General features: G+C 37.2%; 1 protein-coding gene and 1 long non-coding RNA gene across 4 annotated transcripts in view; one reads left to right on the forward strand and one right to left on the reverse strand.

Annotated features, from left to right (window-relative positions):
• Positions 1–22,452, reverse strand: part of GPC6 (glypican 6) — a 1,088,426-nt gene that overhangs the window by 562,707 nt on the left and 503,267 nt on the right. The gene's annotated exons all lie outside the window — the stretch shown is intronic.
• LOC140607941 (uncharacterized) overlaps positions 1–22,452 on the forward strand; it is a 54,543-nt gene that overhangs the window by 28,555 nt on the left and 3,536 nt on the right. Inside the window, exon 6 of one of the 2 annotated variants that reach the window (XR_012009856.1) lies at positions 6,269–6,536. This is a non-coding gene — a long non-coding RNA (uncharacterized lncRNA). The remainder of the gene's footprint in view (positions 1–6,268; positions 6,537–22,452) is intronic. The other variant, XR_012009857.1, reaches the window with a different exon arrangement.

A 22,452-nucleotide genomic window follows, 5' to 3' on the forward strand; every position in this document is an offset into this window, starting at 1 on the left:
AGAGTGGCTACGCCAGAGAATCCCCTTAGCCCTTCACAGCACGGCAAGCATATGATTCCCACTTCTGTAATTTTTTTGCACTGCAAAATCTAATAGAGTTGGACAAAATGGCATCTGCTGTTTATTAAATCTTGTTTTCATATGATTGACTGACCTAATTTTGCAGGGTTTTGAAATTGCACTTCTTATCACCTTTTTGGCTGAAACTTCAGAGTTAGCTCTGTCAAATACCGCATGTCATCTACACATGTAAAGTCAAGTAATTGGATGCACACAAGACCTATGTCACTTTTAAATCTGGTCCCCATTAGAAAATACATCTTCAAAGTCGGGAAGTTCAGCATCTCTTTTTCATACCTTCATCACCTTCCAAATCCCTGGGAGCAAAGAAGTGACATTATGTGGCTTTTAGCCTCATAATCTCATAATCTCAATTTCCCAGACTCCACTCTCTGCTCTCTGGCCAGCAGCTCTATCTTTCTGCTATTCCCACTTGAACAATCCTCAGGGATGTCTAAACTCCTGGGATGTTCAACCGATTTTCCTGTCATCTTTTCTCTGTCCTTTGGTTTCCTCCTTATAAGCCTTGCTTTCTTGGCCTAACTGTACCCCTTGTTAAGACAAATAAAATCATGGCCTTTGTCAAGCAACTGGAACTTGAGACCCAAATATTTTCATTTTTGTATTTCTAAACAGTCACTCACTCTGTCATGATTACAAACAAAAAAGAACAAAAATTTAAAATATATATATACATAAATATATAGCCTTAAGGACTGGTCTTAAATTCACTGTCTCCAAACTAAATTTTTTTTTTAAGATTCTATTTATTTATTCATGAGAGACATACAGAGAGAGGCAGAGACATAGGCAGAGAGAGAAGCAGGCTCCTCACATGGAGCCCGATGCAAGACTCCATCCCAGGACCCCAGGATCACGCCCTGAGCCGAAGGCAGACGCTCAATCACTGAGTGACCCAGGTGCCCCTCGAAACTAAAATGAACACTTACAATGTTGCTCAGTTGACCTATCTTTCCTTCCCTCCACTCACTCTCAGTCTCTCAAACCACTATTTCAACTTTCTCCCTCTATTTCCCCAAACCTCGTGAAATGATTCAAATAACCCTCCAAGTTCTCTTTAGAATAATTCGATGGCAGTAGGGTACATTCCTTTACAATGAAACTGGCCACCCCCATTTATTCACTCCCTCATTCGCTTATGGAAACTTTATATAGTGCCTCATGGCATCATAAAACATTAGGTCTAGAAGCAACTTCCAAATTATATAAGAAAAATACTGAAGCCCCCAAGTTATCATTTTCATGTTCTAAAAGATGTTGCAGGGGATCCCTGGGTGGTCAGCGGTTTAGTGCCTGCCTTCAGCCCAGGGTGTGATCCTGGAGTCCTGGGATCGAGTCCCACATCGGGCTTCTGCATGGAGCCTGCTTCTCCCTCTGCCTGTGTCTCTGCCCTTCTCTCTCTCTCTCTCTCTCTGTGTGTCTCTCATGAATAAATAAATAAAATCTTAAATAAAATAAAATAAAATAAAATAAAATATGTTGCACTGTAATGGGGGGAAAAATCTGTCCTCAGTTGGTTTCTTGTCTTGGCTTCAGCTAATCTCTGTGAAGATGGTGTAAAAGGGTGCCATCTTCCTAAAATATATGCCCTTCCTACAGGATAGGACAAAACGTGGTCACAGTTTCCATAGCATCTCTTATTCTGGAGATGGTTAGAAATGCAGAATCTCAGGAGCCACACTAGGCCTAGGAAATCAGAATCTATTTAAACAGGTCCCTCCCATGATCCATCACCACACAAAAACTGGAGAATTACTGCTCTGTTGAATGACAACAGGAATGATAATCATGGTACTGCATCCAGGTTACTGCCTGCAGTTCCAGAAATAAAGCCTCCTAGTTTCTCAGGCAAGGCTACTTTTTTTCTTTCTTGACAGAGCTATCTTGTCTTGTTTTGTTTTGTTGGGATGTTGACTTGTGAAAATTCACCTGGTATTCACAATTCATCCCTTTGTGTATGAGAAAGTTAGGAGCTTTGATGCTGTTGATACCAGAAACTGATGCAACAGCACATCAGGGCAAACCTCATACATTTTAAATTAAGATGGTGCATCACAGTTAAGATGAAAAAGCTTAAGCTCTTCTTAGAATGTTGAAGCCAGAGGCAAATGCAAGTTTGGCATCAGGAAATCAAATATGTGTTGTTTTCTTCATCTGAGCACACATGCCTTCCTAGGCCTTTTAAAAATAATAGGAAGAGGTTAAAGCTGAAAGGTTTCTATTAGTAAAATAAGGGGAGAAAAGGCTGTGTTATGGGGCAGAAGGCAGAGGAAGGAAGAAGCTCCCCCACTTTCTCCCTTGGTTTTGAAATTGCTTCTGAATCCTTCCAGCGATAGAAAAGTATTTCCAGTCTTACAGTCCTTTTTATTTCTTTTTAAATTTTTATCTCTTAACGTGTTCATAATGCCATCTTTTCAGAAAACTTCATAGGCAGTGTTTTCTGCCAAAATGCTCACACTTCTATGAAAATAAACAGATACAAAGCCTATTAGTACTGTGATTCTAGGTCAAAGACATATCACAGATAATTTCATGCTAAAAATGTCCACTACTTAAAATATCAAAGTACCAAAATAGCACAGTAAAAATGAAATGATTGCTGCTTTAAAAAAATACACTCCCATTAACATTATATTCACCCTTTTTCTCTGTTAAATGGAAAATGTCCATAATTACTAGACGATTAATATGAGGTTACAATATATTTTTTAAACAAGATCTCCTGAATTTTGGCTCTTAGAATAATTCTAAATCAATTTCCTAGATGGCTTTCCAAATCAATGTCTTACCTTTTTCAAAATACTTCACATAGATTAAAATTCTGACACAACCTATAGGTCATCAGTACACATTGTATCATCCGTAGATGGTGATTGCTTTGTCATTGGCAATGAAGAGCCTTTCTGAACCCAATTAACATGAATGATACCTAATAACCTATGAACCAGATGTTTTAAATCTATATTAGGTAATAGAGTTTACTGTGTTTTGTTTTGTTGCCTTTTAATATCTCTATCTTATTTGTAAATGTCCTGGCCAAACAACAAAACAAAATCTACTGATTATAAGACAACGTATGTTTTTAATTTTCTTCGTCTTTTGGTTAATTTATTTAATCCTTACCTTCAGTGGATGGGGGCTGCTTTTTGCTACAGGTAGAATAGTATATACATGGATGCCACATTTGGGTGCAGTTTAGTTCAAGAACTCCCATTTCCTAAGCAGGACTTCACTGAATGTATGCTGGGAGCATTTGCCATATACTGGCTATCATTTATTATACAACTCAGTCCCAGAAGACTAACGGGAAAGGAGATATAAAGTATCTTAAAAAGCATGAATAATAATATGAATATATATATATTTTATTTTTTTATTTTATATTTTTATGAATATATATTTTAAATAACATATTTAAAAGAACCTAAAACTGAATATAAACATCCTCATGCTCACAGCTCCTGAGTAAACCTAGAGCGCATACTTGGTTCTTGAAACAATATGCCATCCTGTCTGTTCTATTAGGTCCTTGAATACTGGGAACCCTTCCAATGTAAGTGTAATAGGCAGCTGTGAATATAATACCATCCCCACAGACTGGTCACAAAACCAGTCATGATCCCCAAACTAGAAATGCGAATAAGCTCTCATCCATTATCCCCCTCATCGACCTCCTACCTCCACTGCATTACTGATGTCACCAAACACAACTCCATTTTTTTTTTTGTGTGTGTGTGTGTGTGTGTGTGTGTTCATTTCCAGTATGGATTGGGAGTTCTTCCCCACCTGCCCAGTATTGTAAAGAAAACCATAGGTCCGAAATACCTTCACTTAGGTTAAGGCCCCATGTCAGTTAAGCACGACTTAATACCCCTAACTGTAGTTTCAACTCTCATCCCTGTAACTTTTAACCAGTCAACATGGGAATTTCCTGGTCAGCACCAGGAAATTTACTGATGGACCCCTCTCAATCCCTTAGGAGGGTGGCTTTGTCTAAAATAATGGATTCTTTGCCATAATTTCCTTTATTCCACTCCCTCTGTATTTTAAAGGCCTTTCCTTTTCTGGGGCACCTGAGTGGCCCAGTGAATTGAGTGTCCAACTCTTGATTTCATCTTAGGTCATGATATCCAGATCCTGAGATCAAGCATTGGCTTAGGCTCTGAGCTCAATCTGCTTGAAATTCTCTCCTCCTTCTGTCCCTCCCTCCACTCACATTCTCTTTCTAATCATAAATAAATAAATAAAATAAAATAAAAATAAATAAAAATAAATAAATAAATAAATAAAGCCTTTCCTTTTCTGTAGCCCTTAGGGGTTCCTCTCTAATGCTAGACGAGATGCTGCCAGTTTCGTGAATTGATTAATAAAGCTATTTAGATTTTACTTGGTTGATTTTTTTTTGTTATTTAATACCATATTTCCTCTAAAATGTGCTGTTAAAAATGCTGATGCGTGTTAAACTATAAGGACCAAATGGCTGGGTTTTTAAAGGGCAAGCCACTAGAAGCATGCTTCTCACACGTGAGCATATTGCAGAATCACCTGCAGGGCTGGCTAAACCAGAGTACTGGGCCCCACCCCCAGTATCTGATACATTTACACCTGTGGAGGGCCCTGAAATTGCCTTGTCTAACAAGCTCCCAGGTGATGCTGCTAGTGCTGGCTCCAGACCACACTTAGAGAACCGCTGTAATACGGCAACATCTTCCACTCCGTGGTTGTTCTGAAAAGTATTTCATAAAAATTTTATTTGTCTTTTCTCTGGGCATCTTTTAAATTACTGCTTCTCTTTAAACCTTATACTGTCATAAAATTCATCATAAATTTGAAGTTGGAAATGAATGTGGAAAGGATGTGAGAATAAATGCCAGAGCAAAATCATGAGTAAGTTATCCATTGCCTCTGACTTTTCAATATTTTTCATTTACGTATTGGAATTATAATACTTATGTGAAAGCAATGCATGCAGACAGACACACACACACACACATGATCCATGGACAGTATTTAATAAATACAAAAACATTAATAGACATAGAATGACTTCTTAAAAATATTGACCAACATATATGGCAAAATGACTTAATAATCTGAGAATGAATGAACATTTCTTGGCAAAATAAAAATAAAATGTGAATTTATATTACAAAGATGAATCAGTTTATTTGCTCAATTAATTAAGAACATAATATGGCAATGTGAAATAACCCTATAGCTTAGATTCCTTTTTATTTGGTAATGGCTAGTATTTTAGATTCCTGGTCCTGCATCATTTTCATTGCCATCATAAAAGTAGCTAATAGGTATTATTAAAAGTTCTTGGTTCTCTGCTAATTACTACAAGATATGTCTTATTAACATTTGCAGTTCTCTTCCTGCCCTAGCCCTCTACAGAATACATAATGCAAAAGGAGCACAACACAACAGTTCATCTATGTTCTTAGCATGGAATTCACACACACAAATAGTCAATAGCAATATTCTGAAATATAGTTTCAAACAATGGAGTATAAAATAAAATATCTAAATCTTTCACTTGATTTTCTTGGTTTTCTTTAACTTTTCCTCTTCAGAGATAAAGAGCAGGTTATTGTCTTACAGCCTTTCTCAACAGAGAATAGAAAATAGGATTTGAGAGGCTATTCTCACAATTCTCTTAAGAATGGGACTCAAAGAGTACCATCCTAGAATTAATTCATTACATTAAATGGATGACTAGGTGCCCTAGTTGAGAATGGCTGAACAAATCAATCAAAACATACAGAAGCTTCCAAGGATATATATCCTGTAATGGAGAAAGATGTGATCCACATCAGAAATGTTTCTGAGGAGACTCAAGGCACTTGATGGTCTAGAAGACAAATATGCTAGACTAGAATGCTGCACATTTTAATAGGCCATTATTTTAAACTGATTTCTCAGACATTCTTGCAATAATCTTGCCAAGTCAATATTATTTCTTCACTGTATAGATTACCAATATAAGCGTCAAAAAAAATTCAGAAGCTGAACTATCAAGGTTCCACAGCTGGTAAGGAACAACACAAGTGTCATTACTCCATTTCAAGATGGTGTTCCTGGATCTGAGGACATGAACCATTTGATTTCCCAATAGGTTTGGATTTCCTAAGAAGCCTGCCTCTAGTACCCATATACCCATTTTATTGTTTTTCATTTAATCCAGGTAATCAAGTCTTCAGGAGGCACTCACACACATTGACATAGCTTGTACACCTCTTGCTCATGAGAAGGAATGGAAAAGCAAGTTTCCCCATTAAGGCTCCTTTGTCATTATGCAGCCTGATTCTGCTGAGCTAAGAGGGAAGCAGAGCTTTGAAACTCCTATGGACTTGATGGCCTGGCTTCAGAGAAGAAAGAAAACTACTGATGTGTACCCTTTAACTTCGAAACCAAAGAGATCTAAGGACAGAGCCACAGAGACAGGCTGAGAGGTGAGAATGTCCCCTGCATAAAGCTTGCTCTCTGCCTCACTCCACTGCTACCAAGGGGGACCACGTGGAACAGAATTTCTTCCTTTAAAAAAAAATTATTTACTCATTCGTGACACAGAGAGAGAGAGGCAGAGGCACAGGTAGAGGGAGAAGCAGGCTCCATGCAGGGAGCCCGACGTGGGACTCGATCCCGGGTCTCCAGGATCCTGCCCTGGGCCGAAGGCAGGCGCTAAACCGCTGAGCCACCCAGAGATCCCCAGGAACAGCATTTCTATTCCTTGCTAATTTTTCAGAAACGTGGTTTAGAAGGAAAAGAACTGCATGCGATGGCTCTGTGTGCTACTTTATGTTTGTCCAACTCTACCTATAACGGGCCATTCTTTAGATCATTTTCTTCTTAAAAACACCCCATAGTTCTGCCTCATCCCCTGGGTAGAGTCATTAGGGAGTAACACTGTGGATGGAAAATTAATTTACAATAGCTCGTGGGGAGGGACAGTGATGTGCAGATTCACTTGAGTTGGTAGAAGCGCCATTTCCCTGTGTGCCTTTCAGTATCACAGTCTAAACGAGTTTACCCTCACTCTGAACTCTTCCTGAAGGTAAGACTACGGGAGGAGTCTTCCAAACACTCTGGAAGCCAAAGCTGTCAACAGACTGTCAGTGTGTCAACAGTGGTTTTCATATTTTCTTCTAACAAAACAAACAAGAGAGTCACATACCTCAAGATGTTTTAACATTTTAATTAATGTGCTGTGGGAAAAAAATTGGCGAGTGCAGAGATGGCACTATTTTTGTCAGGTTCCCATTTAACATTACTTAGTAGTATTTTTAAACACACGCATTGGTGTGAAACACTCTTTTGTATTAAATTTCTTTGGAAAAAAAGTGTACACCATATGTGCCTTTCACAGCAAAATGTCAATCCTGTGCTGACTTAAATACTATTGGAAGTAATATACCTCAGGAAACAACTACACCTACCTTGGAAATATTTTAATCTTTTATAAGGGAACATCTCTTTAATGCTGACTTACAAGGAGATAAAGGTAAAAAAAAAAAAAAAAAAGATTTGTTTCCTGTTGCTCTGTAGGCTTCTACAAGACAAAGGTCATAGAAATGCTAGCCTGCAAATTCCCAGGCACGTAGTAGCAAACCAGTGCTATTTTGAAAGGAATGAATGGGTGAATAAACGTACACACATAAATCAAGAAGCATCACTGAATACTGACAATTCTAGAGATCACAACGATTCATATCAGTAACCATTCACCAATGAATCGATCACAGTGTGCACAGTGACATCTTAAATTTTATTGGGAACAGGAATGTGGAGGTTTATCTTGAGGCTCCTTACTAGTTTTCCTTTTCAGAAACTATTTCTACAAATGTCTCCTAAAACAACTTGCTCAATGCAAACACTTTAGTCTTTTCTCCAGTTTGCTGTTCCCTGTGCCTGGATAAGCCTTCTGTTAGTTAATCCTGTAGAAACCTTTCCACACCTGTAGACCCAGCCCACATGCTCTCCTCTGAGCTGACATTCTCATTCTCCATTTAGAATCAATTGTTCTATCCTTTGTACTTAAAATACTGCATTATAATTAACGAGAATATGCTGTCACTTCCATTGGATTGTCCTCTTGAGTTCCAGAAGTGTGTCTTACTCATCTTAGTATTCTCTTTTGCTTAGGATAATGTCCTGAATATATATTAGGCATATGTTAAATCTGACTTCATAAATTTGTGTTAAAAGGAGATAGGAGGTAGGACATCTGTTGAAGTAAAAGGGTAGATATAAAAGTTGTATTCTTCACCCAAAGAGACATTGGTTCTATAACAGCTTTTGTTCACTAGTATTTCTCTTGGGATCAATCATGGCATGATGAAGAAGGCTATGGTGTGTAGAAGACCCTTTACCAGGTTCTGATGACGGCAATAAGGTCCCGTATACTTTTTTATAGTACTCTAAAAAAAAAATGATCATCCTTCAAGTACCTTGAACTGCCTTTTATGTTTATTATAACCTCAACTGAAGATCTAACACATTTTTCATAGACATGTTTTTTTGAGAACACCATCAGTGGTCTGGAACACATTTTTCACATCTTTCCCCATATCACAGATATAACAGACCCTGTAGTATATCTCAGTCCCACTGGGCAAATACCAAGAGATGCCTATGATTTAGGTCTGTCAGTCCTTTGAAAAAATGCTCTGATTCCTCATCATTAACAGAGTTAATTTATCTGTAGAAACTGTCAATAAGCTTGTCATTGTTTTAGCAATAAAAATAGTAGAAGTCTTTCTTCTTCAACTACCTCTATTATCCAAGTATCCAGGTGCACTTTATATGTGGCATTATGATTCCCCCTTTAATATAAGGAATGAGAAAAATATCCCAAGACACAAGCTATTATTTTAATTAATCAATAACTCATTAATACTTCAAAGCTAAAACCTGAATCACCAATAACAATCTGATATATATATATATAAATATATCCCCCAGCTGGCCTCAAACCTAAAGAGTTCTTTATACGTTTTAGTTCTTTGGAATTGGAGAGTAGACTAATCATACCTCTTCTATTTAAACATATACGTAACTCTAAAATAAATATAGTGGAATCTTTAGTGTCCACATTGACAGAGACTAACCCCAAAATGTTATGTTCTGTGAAACACAGATTTACCACTGGGAAACAATCTTCTGTTTCAAATTTGTGAACTGAATAGTACTCATCTATTATCTTGTTCGAAAGGCCTAAGAAGGGCCTCAAGCTTTTGATTCCTAACTGGGCATAACTGATGTATTTTTAACTTTTGCTTCTAAGAGTTTGTTCAAACAAATACCCAGTGATAGACTGAATATGATAATGTCACCTTCATTAACCTAAAATCTATTTTTGCTCTTACCACTGACATTTAAAGATGGCCTCATGCCTGTTACTGTGTTCTCAATGACTGATTTTATAAGACATGTTTATATTCCAAATATTTTTGCTGCTTCATAAAGAAAGTCCTTAAAATGCCTTTTCAAAGAGTGTTACCTTCTTTCTTTTCAGCTATGGGCAAAGTAAATGAGTCTGTGTAGAGAAAAGACTGTATTTCTCCTTATTCCTAAAATCAGAGCCAAAACTCTCACTTGAAACTTAAGTTTACTTCTCTCCTCACAGTCCTTGACAAATAGAGTAGTGGGAATGTTGGTTGGACCAAGGTCAATAATTTGATTTATGCAGCAATCCATTTCATTTGTAGTCTTTGGTGCTCCACCTACTCTCTGTAGGGGCTGGTCTGTCACAACCATCTCTGACTGTCTCTAGGCATTTTTTGCAGATATCCACACTTAACGGTATGCTATATGTTGTATGCTGAATGCCATTCATTCAAATAGTTAAGTCCTGTACTGTATTCCCATGTTCATTTGAAGTTGCTTGCTAGTAGAAGCCATGGCATTCTTCTTTTATTCCCTGAGAAGTTATGGCCTAGGGTTAGGCATATTATGAGAACACAATAAATTCTCATGGATTATTGACACCTCTAGATATTGCAGGGCATTAATATCTTTTGTCCTAGGGATCCCTGGGTGGCTCAGCAGTTTAGTGCCGTCTTCAGCCCAGGGCATGGTCCTGGGGTCCCGGGATCGAGTCCCACATCAGGCTCCCTGCATGGAACCTGCTTCTCCTTCTGTCTGTGTCTCTGCCTCTCTCTCTCTCTCTGAGTCTCTATCATGAATAAATAAATAAAATCTTTTAAAAAATATATCTTTTGTCCTCATTTCCTAACCCACACTTCTATAGCCAGTTGCTCACTCAAGATCCTTACCATTAGGCGTTTTGAATGAAAGAGACAAATCAGAGCATTTATTTCCTCTCCCATATATCAGTACCATCCACAGTATAAGATACCACCATCTTCCCAGTTTAACCCAAAACCTTAAAGGTATCCTTGACTTTCTTTTTTCTTTCTTTCCCCCTTTTCCTTCTCTTATACCCAATCTACTAGCAAAGTTATAGGGGCTATCTCCAAAATAAAACATGAATCTCAGTACTTATCTCTACCTACCTTTCCTGCTACCCTCCTGGTTCAAGCCATCATCATCTTTCCCTGAATCACTAAGTAGCTTCCCACTGATTTCTTCTTCTTTATCTCATCCCTCCCTTGTTCATTTTTCATAGAGTCATCTTGTCATCTTTTAAAAGATCATTCAGATCTGTACCTTTCATGTTTGATTCCCCCACTGGCTTCCATTGCTCTTACATTAATGCAGCCATCAACCATGGCCCAGAAAGCCCTTTAGTACATGGCCCCTGCCTAGCTGCTTACCTATTCTCTCAGTCTTTTTGCCTGTGTCAAGCACATTAGTCCAATAGAACATAAGAACTACAAATAGAAATCAATGCATTTAGGAGGTATCTCACCTAGTCTACAGATAGGGCTAGAGAAAGAACTTTTTAGAGAGGTACTAAACATTTGTCAGGCAGACAGGGTTTGTACATGTGTGTAAAGAGTGAGAAGGATTAAAGAGATATTTTAGTAAGTGCTATTTTTCCAAATCCCATCTGTAGTGGTATAATACACTCCATTGTTAACTTAGTAGAACTAGTAAACTATATCCTGTATCTTAGAGAATTTCTGAATACATTCCAAATCCCTGCCAGCTCTACATATGTGCTTCATGTCTTTAATGAAAATCTCAAAATTGGGCAATGTTCATAACTTGAGTTATGATGCATAGCTATCATGATATTGCAGTCAGAGGTATGGGATATAACTCCACGTGTTAAATCACAAGCATATTTACACTGCTGACATGTTAGACAAACAATCTCATAGCACAGGGGCTAGAAAACTATAGCCTACAGGCCAAATATGGCTGTCTGTTTTTATAAATAAAGTTTTATTGGAAAACAGACATACCCATTTATTTATATATTGTGTGTGGCTGCTTTACACTAAAATGACAGAGTTGAGTAGTTGGGGGAGAGACTGTATGGTCCCACAAAGCAAAACATATTTACTCTTTAGCCCCTTGCAGAAAAAGTTGACAGCCACTCTCATATAAAGTAGCCTTTTTTTTTTTTTTCAAGAAAAGGGATTATTAAAAGGATAAGACATCTTTTCCAGATTAAGTAAACAGAACTCTTTAAAAAGAAGAGTTTTTTTCTTTCAAAATGTGGTAATAGAGTAGTTAGCATTTATTACCATTCCTAAGATAGTTTAATTGTTAAAGAAAACATTGTGGTTTATATAAAGGCCCCCGTAAGTGAGGTATCATTGCTGGGGGATCAGCTGATATTTCCAGACATGAAAGTACCTTTCAGTACATCCTTAAAATGTACAACAATGGGAAGTGATTTGCTGAAATAAAAATGTTATATCTGGCTTCAGCCCAAATTGCTCAAGGCCATGTAAAAGTCTGAGGAAATGCAGACATAATAGGCTTGCTAGGTTGGAAGTAAAATCACATTTTTCTAAACTCAAAGACTAATCTCATGCTACTCACCAAACTGGGTTCAGGTTTCAGTGACAATCCTTATTAACCTCTTGTTTTCTGCATGTGTATAATTTTTCATTCGAATATACTCCAGGTTGCTTAGTCACAGCATGCAAGGGATTTTTAAACGGTTTCTGGACTGCATGTATTTAAATAATTTCATTAACTTTTATGTTTGACTGAATGAAAGTTTTCAGTCTTCAGATGCTTTATTGCGTTTTAATGGCTCACAATTTTTTTTCCAGCTTGAAATTTTGCAGCTGACTAGCTGACATTGTACAGTAGCTGTGTATATGCCTAATAGCTTATGTCATTTCATTAGTAAAAAAGGGAAGAGAATATAGTCATTATGTCCACTCTGAAAAGACGCTCATCTGAACAATAAGCTATTTTTCTCCTTATGTACTGTAGCCTTTTAATACGATGATAGTCAAAATCATGGCAAGTATTATGGTGATCAAAAGCCTAGAGCTCTTGAACGAGAAACAAAAACAAGAGTCTAGCCTAAGGTGTGAACCTCTTCTAATTTTGCGGACTAGGACCATCCTGGAGCTCTCTCAAAGTTCCTATTTCAAGTATTTTGCTCCTTAACCTTCTTCCCCTTGTTTCCACTTTTGGGGAGAATGTACTGTTTTGTTTTCAGGTCTTTTCTATCCTTCCTCACTATCTTACTCTGCCCAGTCCTCTGGTTTTGACCACAACATCTGGATCTGGGGCTCCCTACATCCCTGGTCAGCAGGCAACCCCTCAGAATCCCAGGGCAGCATTTCCAGTGCTCCAGAAAACTCTCATGATGGTGGTTATGGGGGGGTTCTCCTCTCCATTCTTCCTTTTCCACATTTATTCCTAAGTCCCCGGGATTTATTCTACAATATGAAATTAACACATGGCTAGAGAATAAAGTTTGAAATCAGAAAACAATCAATAAAGGGGATTGCACAGGATAATTGTCTCATGACAGTCGCCAGGACCTCACTTCTCTTTCCTTCCTCAAACGGATTAAATTGGTGCGTCTCAAATTATGATCTATGGACCACCTGTGTCAGAAAGGATTGAGTCATTCTCTTAAAACATCAATTCCTCAGCCCCACCCCAGGCCTTCAGGAACAGTGCCACACCAATGAGCCATAAAAACAAATCCCCGGATGGCAATTACACATGCCAGGCCTAAAGAACCAATGCAATACATTTTCAAAACTTATAAAAATTTTTCTGAAAGACTATATCCTCCTTTTCTACTCCATTTATCACATTCTGTACAATATATTTCCTTCCTTCTACTCCAATCCAGGCCTTTATCCCTCATGTCTGGATAATCGAAAACCTTTGAAATGATTCCCCTGCCTCTAGTCTTCTGATGCTGCCAGATTTGTCACCTAGGATCATAATTTTAACATCTAATCACTGGCTTTCTAGTGAATGAACCTTTTTTCTTCTTGGTATTAATGGCACCTTGTTAGTTAAGGCATCTAACTAGATGCCTACAAAATCCTCTCCTCTGGAGAATGAGATTACTTGCTATTCTTAAGCACATATCTCTTTTATATCTCTGTACCATTGTTCAAGTTTTTCCAGGAACCTGGGCCATTTCCACTTCAATTCAATTTATTTATTATGCAGAGTTCACTTAAAGTTTACATCCTGCATGAAACACTGTCTTACCACCTTACTGGCCCACCCACCCCTGAAGTTCTTCAGCCTTCAGATACCATCTGGGTCTTTGTTATGGCTATTTGTACGTGTTTCAAGGCATACAAATCACAATCACTCACCCATTTCCATGGAGAACATGATTAATTTGGCTATAATTCCAGTTTCCAAAGACATACAAGCATGAATTTAAAGCAACTTTCAGAATTTCTCTTCAAGTAGGCATGTAAGTGACAGGCCACTTCTCTTAGGGATACACCCAAGAAGAGGATCAAGGCTAGAAAAAGAGGTTTTAGCAGTAGCCTTCTGAAGCATATAAAATAAACTCAAAATAAACCTTGACCTGAGAAATTTCATTCTGTATCTGAGAGAGAAGCTGAAAAGGTATGTGCTTTTGTGGAAAGTTACTGTGAGCAGAATGAGGCTGTAAAAGCCCACACTTTGAGGAGGAGGGCTGCTTAGTGGTCCCAGAGGTATAGATAGAATAGTCTAGATGGAAGGAAGCAAACAGCAGCCAAAATATCCATATAGGGTGGCTCCGGTCCAGTCATGTAGAAGCAAATATTCAGGTCTCCTTGATCTGTGAGCTGGACCCACAGGAAACAAGTACTTCTAATAGTTCTCAAACTCAGAAAAAAAAAATCACTCTTTCTAAGTCATGAATAGAGCCTATTATTCTATCTGTCACCCTATTTCAAACCCCACCCTCCCTCTGATTATCTCTGTGTGATTCCATTAAATAAAGATTCAGTTTATAAGCCCTACCTTACATACACGGTATTATGTTAGGCAGAGGGATGCCATGGTGAGCATAGCACAGTATGATCAAAGACCCTGGGACATTTACAGCTAATCATTGTGTGAAGTTATAATTTCTACTTAAGATTTTATGGTATAAACCAAATGCTTTTGCAACAAAGTGGCTGAGGCAATTCTAGCAAGGCAATTGAGAAAGATCATGAAGAATGCATCACTCTCACAGAAGAGGCAATAAGCGGCAAGATCATTCTAGGAAGAAGGAACAGAATCACTAAAAGCACAGAAGCATGCACAGAAGCATAAACTTGAGCAAGGGGTTGGGGAAGAAGCATCTAGAAGGGAATGGAGGCTGCATGATGGAAGTGTGGTGGGTGGGAAAATATGGCATTTTTCAGTGTAGGTTGAGATACTGCATATGACTTTGGAGAGCATCAGTCATGAGTGGTGTGATCATGGACATTTATTATGGAACTGCCTACAACTTTTGTTACTTTAAAAATAGGCATTTTATTTTTTCAAGGGTGCTGATCCTAAAAGAAAAGACATTTTACTTCTGTATACACTTACAAAGAGTCATATACCAGATCTCATTAACGTATTAGCCCTGTTTATTTGTCCTATGTCTAATGTTATGGCTCAATAAGGCAGCTCAGATAAACTTAGATTATATCATCCTAATCTGTGGAATGATCCCATAGGGTCATTCCCAATGTCGTTGATGGCCTTTGCCCCCTTCCCTATGTTTCTCATAGTGACATTTTCAAATGCTACTAACATACATTTTCAGCATTCAAATTCCAGGGATGAGAATTTAGTATAAAGGGCCCTAGACATGCACCAAGTATGGATCCTGATCTTTCCATAACCATCCCTTAACTTGAGTAAGTCAATTAATTGTCTCTGAACGCCTGTTTTGCATTCACAAAATAAGAATAAATCCTATAGTCTTCCCAGGATCAAAGCAATGCACATGAAAGCCTTTTGTTAGTAGAGAATAAATGGTTAAAGAAGTATCATTATACATTTTTTTTTAGTCTGTAAGAAAATATATTTGATTTTATGGGTCCATTTTTATGCGTGCCTATAACAATACTTCACACAACAGAGATCATCAAAAAATAAAGTTTCACTCAATAAGGTCAAACAGAAATTTTTAAAGAATCTATTATATCACATAAAATCCAGTTATTTTGTGTTAATACATTTTTCTATGGAAATAAAGAAACAGGAACAAAGAAAAATAAAGGTGAAGCCCCAAATAAAGATTCGAAGATAAGGACAAATTGCAGATTTATCAACCATCCTAAGACTTGTTTTAAACATCAACAATGCCATATCTTTAACAGAAGTTATATTGGATAATGGCAGAAGTTATATCTAAAAATCTACTTTTTTTTTTTTTTTGGAAACATTAAGCCATTAAGGTTAATTTAATGAAATTTCATATAGCAAGAATGCCAGCTGTTTAATAATGAAGAATGCTGTGCAGCAGTTAGAGAAGGCTTCAGGGGTTGTTTTATATGCTGTTTTTAACAATTCAACTAAGCCAGGGGTCATTTGAAGATGAAGAGATCGGAAAAAAAAAAACCCACAATGATGGCTGAGCTAATTATTTATAATAGCTAATGGAATCTGGTATGGAGGAATGTAGTTGACTATGTGTGTAGCCTATGGTGATGTACTCTTCAGGAAAAAAAGTTGTGTTTTTCTTTAAGTATACAGTTAATGAATTTGATATATACACACATAAACACACATATGTATTTCATTCTGAGTTGCTGATATACGTTTTCTTCACATTTTGAGAAAAAAATTGCTGTCATTATTTTTTTTTATCTTGAATCCATATTCATTTCCCTTCTTCATTATGTCTCCTTGACTATCATGTCCAATTAAACATAATTGTACTACTTTTACCTTATTCTTACCTAACTTCTGATCTTGGTACTCTCCTCTAAATATTTTGGGTTTGATTCCCTTTTGTAAGATAACTAGCATTCCATAGAATTATTTTAAAAATGTCCTCAATCCTTTTCTACAAACTCTAACAGTAGAAACAGTATAGTCTTCCCATCCCAGAGGATCATGTGCATGCATCTGGGGAATCTGAAGAAAAGCCCGGAATAGTCTTTCTCCATAGAGTGAAAGAGTCTCATCATCCATCAGATGACATAAGTTGTCATTTGCCAAACATTAATTCTAAGGTGGCTCGGAAGAAACCAGGGGAGGAGGTGATCTGTATTCACAACTGCCATCATCCCTGTTTGGTAAGAGGACAAAGAACTGACCCACATAGAAAATGGGACACAGTAAACACTGGGGCAGAAATAGAGATTATACTAAACAGATGTCATTTGACTGTTTTGAGGATAATAAAGCAATCTCTGAAATTGAGTAACATTGTGAAGGACAAGAGTGGATGCAAGAGCACCCTATCCAATTCAGTTCCAGCATTATTGGAACTTCAGGCAAGTGACGTCATCTACCATTACATGAATACTTTGGGGCTTTGTACTATTTTTCTAAATTATCTCTAGACTTATGATTTATGAACTTATGATCAATAATTTTTAACTGCAGACACTAGAAAGAGTTGAAGAAGCCAACATAATTTAGAATGTCATTAAGTATGTCAAAATGCTCAGGGGATAAAAATTATATTGCTTATACAAAAAAAAAAAAAAAACCCAACTAATTAACATTGATTAAGGCCCAAAAAATTCAACCCAATGTGTTTAGTTTCTTTGCTGTGTTGTTCACAGTAAGTTCTGGGTGGGTTATAAAGATGGTAGTCTCAGTCCATGCTTTCAAAGAACACAAAACTATGTACAGAATGTGATATAAATAATACACTGGGTTGAAAAAACAATAGGAGAAGGAAAAGTAGGTTTGGCAGGTAAATATAAAATCTGAGTCCAATTTCTCTTTTGTAAGATAACCATTCCTTAGATTTATAAGGAAAAGAAAAAATATCCCAAACCCTTTACTACAAACTCCAACAATGGAGAGTATAGTTTTCCTGTTGCAGGAGATCATGTGCATACATTTGGGAAATCTGGGAAAAAAAAAGGGGGGCAGAATAGTCTTTTTTTATAGAGTAGAGGAGTATCACTGTTAATTAGACATAAAAAAAAACAAAGAGTAAAACACTAAGTTTAAACATATGGTGAGATCAAAATTGTGTTTAAGAAAAAAAAACATAAATATTTATATCAATTATCCTTTAGAAGAAAAGTGATTTGTTCAACTCAGATTTGCTATAGTTCTCTGAGTTACTTGATGGAAGGATACATGGCCATAATCTCACTGGCCATCAAGGCAAATGTATCCAGCAATCCAGGAACCCAAAGCACATGTAAATACACATCTTTCCCCGAGGAAGACTTGGCTTTATGGGCTCAGCCATTGCCAAGTAAGCGATTTACCTGAAATGGGATTTAGCTGGATAGGGATGAGGACTAAGGAAAAGAGGAATTAGTGAAAGGGCTGGGAAAGATTGCATAGTGACTTGTTCTAGGATAGAAGCTTGGAAGAGGGACAGGGTCAACAATTGTAATTGGTTACCCAAGAAAATTACCAGTGATGCATAAAGCTACATCCAAATAAGTGCACCCCAATCTCAACATTGATATCTTACCTGCTTGAAGGCAGAATTAACATCACCTTTCTCACCTCTCCAATACTTAGCACAATACCTGTAACCTCTTAGATACGCAGTAACCACATGCTGAGTGAATTACTGAATGTATTTGCATGTATTGGAGCATTAGTTAATTTGCAACATAAAGCAGACTATCCATGAAACCATCCTCTAGTTTATTCATTTTAGTACCCAAAGTACAAAAATATGCTGCTGTTTTGTGTTTGTGTATATGTGTGCCTTAACAGAGATATTAGAAAAAGAAAAATCTGTCAAAGGAGAACAACATTCTATTGAAGAAAAATACTGACGTTCACAAAAAAAAAAGAACAAAGCTCTTGGTGTCCCTCTATCTTTAACATCCCTCTACCAGCAAAGGGAAGCCCAGAGGTTAACAGATTTAGCAGAAAAAGCAGGTTGTAGTCTCATTGACAGCTAGGAAATGAAATGACATCAAGTATTCAATGATTGCCCTCAATTAGCCTATGTAAAGCAAGAATTAATTACCAGCATTGAAAAAGTTCACCTTTGACTTTTCTTTCAAGATCTCACTTACACTGAGTGTTCCTCTGGCGTTATAAATATAAGTCCGGTAGACTTGATAACTTGCTTTTCCCTTAATATATTTTAGTTGGAAGTAGTATTTTTTTAAAATATGGCAGCTCAAACTTAATGAAAGAGGACTCCTAGTTGGTCTAATATATAGAATATAAATCTACATATACATGTAGATGTAGATACAGATGTAGATCTATATAGATCTATAGATCTAGATACCAATTCATGAATGACTGATTTACTGATCCGGAATGTAACAAACATTAGCAGTATCACTTCACGTATTAGCTTTGGAATTCTCAAGGCGGCAATTAAATGTATTAAAGTAAACCTATAAAAGAGTTTTATTACTATTCAGGGAAATAAATCATAAAAAATAATGTCTATATAGGTACAGATCCCATTTTTTGATATACTCTAACAAAAGCTGCATATCTTTTTCCCAAGCCAGTAATAAAACCAAATGAATCCCTAAAGCCATTCATTTAATGAAATAATTTTGTTAAGCAAACAATAAAAACCTCGTTGGCAACAAAGAAGTTGCATTGGAGCACATGGAACACTGAATGAAGACTAGAATGTGATTTGCTGGGTCTGGGAGAGTCATCTGGGCAAATGGAAAGGCATAACTTGGCTTAGCCAATATTGGAAGGAGGCATCAATCTTAGCTAACAGAAGAGTTAGGAGATATAAAGAATTGCCAGATTAGAGGAGATAAGAATCCAGAAAAGGGGAGAATATAAAAAAGCAAGAAAGGGAGCTTGGGAGAGGAAATGAACATTTGCTTGAGCACTCAAGTTTCATCCCCTATGCGAAATACTTTTATCTATGGTTTTGCAATGATGACAACATGGTATCAACTAGAAAGCTATACTGGGGTCAGAAGGATGACCAACGAGAGGAGAAGTGTGTCTTTTTTTGGAAGATCATGGGGTTTGAACTCACCCAGATGTGGCTTTAAGTCCCAATCTTTTTTTTCTTTCTTTCTTTCTTTCTTTCTTTCTTTCTTTCTTTCTTTCTTTCTTTCTTTCTTTCTTTCTTTCTTTCTTTTTTTTTTTTTATTAGAGGTATCTCTGTGGATAAGGAAACAAAACTGGGCAAATATGCTTACTCATAACATTAACTTAACTGTACTTACTCTTTGTAGCTAGTCATTATTTGGTAAAAGAATGTCCCAAATCCTACTCACCTCTAAAGCTACCTGACATTTCTGAATGCCTACCAACCAGTCAAGAGAGAAGGAGATGGATATAATTGATGGTTTAACAGGAACAAGTAAGCCTGAATGAAATGTTTTAATGTCATGTTTAGTGATACATACATAAACATTGCAATTGGCCTAGTAACTGCCTATCATGTGGGGGTTTCCACACTCCCTCTAGTGAATCCAAGGGCAGAAGCACCAATTTTTTTCTGGCCTTCCAAAAGAATATATATAATTGATCATACCTTGTAAAGATCAACCAGAAAAATACATTAATGGATCAAGGTAGTATTAGTTCATTACCTCCTTGCGACATTGGGGTTCAACAAGAGATACTAGACACATTTTTCTGGAGATGGTTGTGAGGGGATGAAAGAGAGTCAGTCTCCTGGTCTCTGCTTCTTCATCTGTAAAATGGAATATTCTCAGTGTGTAATGTAGGTTGTTGACACAGTGCTTTGACCTGTGTCTGCACATAGTGAAGGTCTAACACAGAAGAGCTATTATGATTATTAATATTAATATAAGAGATGCACCCCCCAAATCTGTAAGGTATAGTTTTGATAGATTAACCAGATGCTGTTCTTTTAAAATAGTTATCTGTGAAAAGATGTTTGGGTGTTTCTCCAGGCCAATACTCATTAAAATGGGAAGAAAAAAAAAAAGTACAAATGGGGAAAAAAAAAAAAAAAGGTTTTAAAGGCAAATGAAACTGAATTGTGTGTTTTCCAAAGGGGTTTATTTTTTCTGGCTGCAGCCCTCCATTTTAAAAAGCACGTTATTTGCTACAAAACCAGTCAGTAAATAATGAGTCATGCTGCAGAATTTTGTGCCTTTTCAGAGAAATATTTTCTGACAGCAATATATCTCTGAGTAACTTTAAAATTCTGTTGAAACTGGTTTGTTTAGACAATGTTAGCCAACTTCTGCCTTGGGTGTTAAGAGTGAACCACTCTGTTTCAGCAGAGCAAGGCTAGGCTGACTGATCTTGAATATAGTAACGTTGCAGTCTGCCCCAAAGTAAACAGAAATTGGCAATTTGAAAATGTCATCAACCCAGAGCTTTCAAAGGTGTTAAATATTTAACTGTAGCTAATAGACTGCAAAGTAATGCTTGCCTGGCCAAATACATGTGCTTTTTATTTCTCCTTGATCACTCTTGGCATCTTCTTTTTTTGTAGTCTCAGTCAGCTTTTCAGAAGCAGAGCAAGGCTGAAGGCAGTGACAACAACCTGGTTCTAGAAAACTCTGGGTTTGGCTTGAGGAGGCGGCTTTAGAGTCTAGGCCTTGGACCTGCGCTCAAGTCTCAGATACAAAACCTAAAACCTATGTGACTTGAAGCCCACCTCTGTGGGCTCAGGTTTTTCATCTGTAAAGTCTTGTGCATGGTTTAAAAAAGAAATGAGAAGCTTTTCATCTTGATGAAGTCCCAATAGTTCATTTTTGTTTTTGTTTCCCTTGCCTCCATAGATGTATCTTGCAAGAAGTTGTTGTGGCCAAGTTCATAAAGGGTGTTGCCTGTGTTCTCGTCTAGGATTTTGATGGATTCTCGTTTCACATTTAGGTCTTTCATCCATTTTGAGTTTATCTTTGTGTATGGTGTAAGAGAATGGTCTAGTGTCATTCTTCTGCATGTGGCTGTCCAATTGTCCCAGCACCATTTATTGAAGAGACTGTCGTTTTTCCAGTGGATAGTCTTTCCTGCTTTGTCGAATATTAGTTGACCATAGAATTGAGGGCCCATTTCTGGGTTCTCTGTTCTGTTCCATTGATCTATGTGTCTGTTTTTGTGCCAGTACCACACTGTCTTGATGACCACAGCTTTGTAGTACTACTTGATTTCCGGCATTGTGATGTCACCGGCTCTGGTTTTCTTTTTCAATATTCCCCTGGCTATTTGGGGTCTTTTCTGATTCCACACAAATCTTAAGATGATTTGTTCCAACTCTCTGAAGAAAGTCTATGGTATTTTGATAGGGATTGCACTGAATGTGTTAATTGCCCTGGGTAGCATAGACATTTTCACAGTATTAATTCTTCCAATCCATAAGCATAGACTATTTTTCCATCTCTTTGTGTTTTCCTCAATTTCTTTCAGAAGTGTTCTGTAGTTTTTAGGGTATAGATTTTTACCTCTTTGGTTAGGTTTATTCCTGGATATCTTATGCTTTTGGGTGGAATTATAAATGGGACTGACTCCTTAATTTCTCTTTCTTTAGTCTCATTATTAGTATATAGAAATGTCACTGATTTCTGGGCATTGATTTGTATCCTGCCACACTGCCGAATCAACAAAACTAAAAGGCAACCTACAGAATGGGAGTAGATATTTGCAAATGACATATTAGATAAAGGGCTAGGATCCAAGATCTATAAGAACTTATTAAACTCAACAGCAAAGAAACAAATAATCCAATCATGAAATGGGCAGAAGACATGAACAGAAATTTCACCAAAGAAGACATAGACATGGCCATGAAGCACATGAGAAAATGCTCCGCATCACTTGCCATTAGGGAAATACAAATCAAAACCACAATGAGATACCACCTCACACCAGTGAGAATGGTGAAAATTAACAAGACAGGAAACAACAAATGTTGGAGAGGAT

The sequence above is a fragment of the Canis lupus genome, chromosome 17 (genome assembly GCF_048164855.1).
Source record: "Canis lupus baileyi chromosome 17, mCanLup2.hap1, whole genome shotgun sequence".
Classification (NCBI taxonomy): Eukaryota; Metazoa; Chordata; class Mammalia; order Carnivora; family Canidae; genus Canis; species Canis lupus.